This window comes from Cavia porcellus, unplaced genomic scaffold (genome assembly GCF_034190915.1).
Source record: "Cavia porcellus strain 051 isolate PalLab524CR breed Dunkin Hartley unplaced genomic scaffold, mCavPor4.1 scaffold_1, whole genome shotgun sequence".
NCBI lineage: Eukaryota > Metazoa > Chordata > Mammalia > Rodentia > Caviidae > Cavia > Cavia porcellus.
Window position 1 is genome coordinate 81813670 of NW_026947484.1, and position 6000 is coordinate 81819669.

The following is a 6000-nucleotide window of genomic DNA, read 5'->3' on the forward strand; positions in this document are numbered from 1 at the left end:
ATGACTGGCTGGCTGTGCTGGTGTGTGCTTGTAATGTCAACACCCTGGGAGGTTGAGGCAGGAGAATCACAAGTTTGAGTCTAGCCTGGACGAATTAATGACTTAGTGCGACCATATTTAAGAAAAAATCAGGTATCTTATGAAGTTAAGTTGTATGTGTGGTGCACAGTATGAATAAATATGAATTGGAAATTATCTGTCCAATAGCTTTTAGTTAAATTTCTCACCTCCAGAAATAAGAATGACTATTTTATATTTCACTATTTATATTATCCATTTTCTTAACTAGATCAGGCATTAGTTAAAGATCATACTCACTCGATTGAGAAAAATGGCAGCGGGCTAGGGGATCGAGCGAAGAGTCTCTCCAGAGAATTCAAACTCGAAGCTAAAAAAAGACAGCATGGAGAGGGCCAGACAAATCGATAGCGATTCTTATTAACCAAGACAGTACAGCTGGAGGATTTAAAGTCGTGCTGAGACCTTCAACGCCAATAACGGGAGGCTGCAAACCCCGCGCCCTTAAATCAACAAACAGACTTGTGGACCCAGCACGAAAAGCTGAGTTGCTTTTGGGGATTGCGGGAAACTGAGACCCGGACCGAGACTCCAAGTAGCAGCCAGTTCTGCACCGCTGCACCAGAGCGGATGTACAAAGCTCTGGCGTTTCAAATCTAAACGGTGCACAGATATCTGACCAGTCAGCACTGTGCCGGGAGTGCGGGAAAAGTGGACAGCTTGGTGTGCGGCGGTCCCGGAACGAGGACTTGCACCGGACTCTGGTGAGTACAGAGAACCTCGCGGCTGCTGGGTTTGGCCAGAGAACAGCTGGCCCGCCACCACGGGGAAATCAATAACACAGAGTCTGGTGCAGACATATTAGCCTGGCGGCAGAAACTGCAGCTTGGTGACATCACCAGGTCCCCTTGTAGGGAGGGCTGGTGGAAGACATCTTGAGTCCTGGCAGAGCCTGATTACTTGCTGGCTTCAGCTCCACACAGAGAACTTAGTGGGAGCCATCTTAGTTTTGGGCAGATCTGCTATTCTGGTGCTCCTGTCACAGAGAGGTTTGGAAGAGAACGGCTGGGACTTGGGCAGAATCCTGTGCCATAGTGACATTACTCAGCTGCTTCTGATTCAAAGAGAACTGGCAGGAGCTACTGGGGCTAAACCAAGCCTCTGCTTGGGGCCCAATAAGTGGATACAAAATAGTCACAACTCAGTGACAACCAGAAAGTACAGCCTAATTTATGAACTAACTGACACAGAGGCTAGAGACTAGACTGTACCGCCCCTGCATCCCAGCCTACCCCAGATAACAGCAAATTGGGGAGGACAGCAAAAACTCAAGCCAGCACGCTTCTGAAAGGCCCTAAGCAATTCGGAGAGGGCCAGAGAACTCCAGGACAGTCTGAAAGAAACCAGAAACATGACAAGAGATAAAAATAAAAAAAAATCTCCAGCTGTTCAACAGTAGAAAATAAACCCAAGAGAACTAAACACTGAAGAGAACAAACACAGTAACCATCCTCTACTCGACACAGCATCAGCCGAAATTAAAAAGTACTTACATGATCTCATAGAGGAATTTAAAGATGTACTCCTGATCCAAGTGAGGCAAGATATAAAGAGATTAATTAAAGAAATGACAAGCCCCGCCCAAGAGAACACAGATGGAAGAACTGAGGAAATCAGAAAAGAAAGAGAAGCATCTGAAGAAGAATTTAAGCATAACTTAGAATACATGAAACAGATCCAAAGAGAATATCAGGAAACTAAAAACTCCATTGAATATTGGCAAAATGCCTTGACAGAAACTAAAGACAACCTTCTGAAACTTGAAGAGAGATTTAGGGCTTATGAACGTGAAAGAAAAAGCCTCTTAAAAATAACAAGGAACCAGAAAGAAGCAATTCTAAAACTGGAAGATGATAAAAAGATACATAACCTAAGAATAAAGAATGTGAGTGAGGAAGCAGGAACATCCAAAAATGAAATACAAAAAATATTCACAGATATATTAAAGCAAAATTTCCCACGTATAGCAAAAAGAAATGATATCCAGATAAAAGAAGCATACAGAACGCCAGCTACCTACAACCAAAACAAATCTACGCCTAGGCATATAATAATCGAGATCCCAGAAATCCACCAAAAAAACAGAATATTAAAAGCAGCCAGAGAAAAGATGCAGGTTACCTATAACGGGAAATCTATCAAAATAACAGCAGACTTATCAACACAAACTCTTAAGTCAAGAAGGGAGTGGGGAGAAATATTCCAAGTCCTGAAGGAAAAAAATATGCAACCGAAGTTCATATGTCCATCAAAACTCTCTCTAAAAATTAATGAAGAAATAAGATACTTTCAAGACAAGGAGGAACTGTGGGAGTTCGTGGCCACCAATCCAACCCTACAGAGAGCGCTGAAGGACATTACAGAGAAAGAGAGGAAGAGATATCAGGATTACAGCTACAGTGGCAGAGAGGCCTCAGTGAACGGGGCAGACAATGGAATGAGGGAATAAGGTGGACAAATTATAGCAGAAAAGTGGAGTAGCAGACATGAGGCAGAGACGGTAAGCTAGTCTTTAGTAGAGACAGCTCTGAAACTATATTTAAAAAAAAAAAGCAGAGGTCATTGCTAATGGTGTATAACGATTTAAAAGACACAGTAGTCCTAGTGCCATATTTAGATTGAATTAAATTTGTTCTGGTCTGTCCACTCATGTCAGATTTGAGGACACAGACCTCTAGAACCAAAAATAGCAGGTTATATCATGGTAACTATCCTTACTTTCCTATTGACTTAGGCTGAAATCCTGTATTACTTACATTGTCTTACTATGACTGATCTTAATTGTATCTGAATCATAAGACTATTGGTTGGCCTTGACTGATCCTATTTGAAATCGGTATGCGTGTTAGAATCAACCCTAAAAGTAGAGGAAACTACTCTGAGCATGACAAGATGTAAAGGATATCCATACTGGTATGAATCAGTAACAGCTCTCAAATACTACAATGCAGTCAAAGATAAGTTTTTATAAAAATAGGTGATAGTATGTTTAACTATAATAAGCCAGTGTTGTGGACAAATCTATTGAAAATAACAAGAGAAAACATAGTAGCTACGGAAGATCATTTATATTATAGTTTTATAAGTCTTATCCGTTGCATGTTTTTCTAGGAAATTGTTTCGCTGTCTTGTTATGACTTGGTTTTCCCTATAATACAGAGAGGATAGGAACAAATACTCTGAGGAAGAGACCTGAAAAACCCGATTAGCTACAAAATGCTTATTTTGTAGCATTACAATATAAATTCTAGCAATCTATTGCTTGCTGATTAGAATGACATTGGACTGGTTTCTTCAGCTCAACTTCAGCATATGCAGAGATGGGGACGGCTATCACAAAGAGAATGAGAGATGCGATGGTAGTTGCTATTGTCTTCCCTAATTTGGAACTTGAGGACCTAAAAAGACTCCATCATCTTGTAATGATTTGATTAGTTCTATAATATGCAATAAGTATATAAAGTGGGTGAAGTTAGGGACAACTATTTGTAAGAAGCTAGAGACAGTTAGATAAGGTAGATCTCCAGTGGACTTGCTTTGAAATCTGTATTTCTTTAAATTGTTTTTTATTTTTTTTTAAATGCTCTGTTCTGTTTTGATATGGTTAACCTTACCCTCTTTGAGATGTAAAACAAATAGGTGGGACTGATAATCATATTACGGAGCTTTTGTTCGACCATAGAGCAGAATGGTTTGTAGGGTCACTTTTTTGAATGTCATTCTAAATACTTTAATTCTATAACCTGAACAGCCATTTCGAAGATGACAATTTGTAACTTATCAACCGGCAATTTCTTACCTTTTGTTTGTCTGTAATTTAGTATTATTTCTACCCTTTTTTTTTTATCTCCATGTATTTTTTTTCGTTTCCTTTTCTTTAAATAAAAAAAAAAGATCATACTCACTCTTTTTAATAGTATATACTAATTTCTGTTTCTATTTTAATATTATGATCATTTTGAGACAAAAAATTTTATTAGTTAATATTAATTATACAGAGAAATGGATTTCATTATGACATTTTCATGTATGTACATAACACACTTTGATCATATCCAGTTCCACTACTCTTCCTTACCCTCACCTCTGCTATCTCCTTTTTCTTAAAGCAAGTCTTAAACAAATTCTTCTATACTCTCAGTATTAGTGGTAAGACTATTGCTACTTTTTTCATGTCTACTTTTATCTTTAGGAATTTTTTTTCACTAATTTCCTCAAATGCCTCTATAATATATTTTCCTCTACCTTTGCAGGAAAAATTTGTGAAGTTCTCAACCAAGTCTCTTTTATGTATCAGATACAAAACATATGTTTGTCATTTGTAGGTTCTCATACAATTGTACTTACAAACACAGGAATATGATAAGCTGTATTTTGTTGCTGTAAAATTTCTTTACCATGTAGGTTTTCTGTTAGGTTTTTTATAACATGCCAATTGACTTAACTAGTACATACAAGTAAGAGGGCAAAGAATGTCAGCAAGAGACAATATGCTTCTTTTCTGCTTTTCTACGTATATTTTGATCATACTTATGACACAGCATACATGTGTTTTGTGTCCTCTTTCCATTTAACATAATTAACTTATCCCATGACAGTAGGATTACTTTTAAAGCCTCACAACAAATTATTCTACATGTCACTTACAAATTCCTCACTCACTGGATAAAGGGGATGTTTCCCATTTTCCCACAGCATAATTTGGGTATGAGGCACACTGAGTCTATATGGGGAAAAGATGGAAGACAATTTGGGCATGGCCATGACTCCAGACACTGAGTTCTTAAGCCTCTCTCCTAAATAAAGGGAGATTAAGATTGTCTTAAATTTAGGGCCTGGGAAAGGAAAGGAGGTCAGGGAGAAGGGAGAGATGAGTACTCTCTCTGATGTCAGAAGGAATTGAGAGATTTTGTGCCCTTCTTGGACCCTGACACAAATTTAGATTACAGTGACCCTTCTGTCATCGACTTCCTTGAGAATTTCCTCTTGATTCTACCCTAGTAGCAGCGACAAACTTGGGTTCACCACATAGCAACTTAATGGATAAGTCATTGGGGAAGAAGTATTATGGCTCTCAGAAAAGTGGTTGCATTCAGCAGCACTAGCAGCAATAGGGCAGAAATAGAACCAGTGAAAATTATTTCTGAAGCTAACGTATTTCTTCTCCAACTATGGCTATGTCAGCTCTTCCTCCTTTGTTCCCTAATTTATTTCAGGCCCCAGCAACGACCATATCACCCAAATTATATGCCTGGCTTCCTTATTTCCTCAAATCTAGTTAATCTGGATGGTTCTGAACAAATATATCCAGATGCACAAAGGAACAATTTTGTTAAAGAATCTAATCCACTACAAAATATTGTCAAGTGGTCAAAAGAATTAGTAAATAAATAAGCAAGTAGATAAATAAAAGTTTATCTGTGTGCGGGACATGAAAAACTATAGATATTTTACAAGTGAATGCATTTGATAATATGTTCTTCCACAGGATTCAATTAAAATAATTCTGGTCAACCACAATTTACTTAGGATTGTTTGTTTCTTGCCGATAGGAAGAATTTAATAGAACTGGTATAGTTCTCACATCATACCCACAACTATTAACAACTTTTGTTTTATTTCAGGCTGAAGAAAGTACCTCAAATTTTTAGAACTGCCATGTTCATACTTAAATATTTAATATTAAATGTATTCAATAAAATGTTTAATATTTTATAATATTATTTAGTTTATTTTTATAAACCAGTAGCAAGGGAAGGATAGGGACTTCAGGAAGCCACAGAGACTCACAAGACATAATCATCAAATGGAAGAGGAAGATCTTGTTTAGATCCTTATGTGAACAAATAAAAGAGTTTTTAAATGAGACAGATGAGGAAATCTGAACTCTGGCTAGATATTTTATAATATTATAGAATTTAA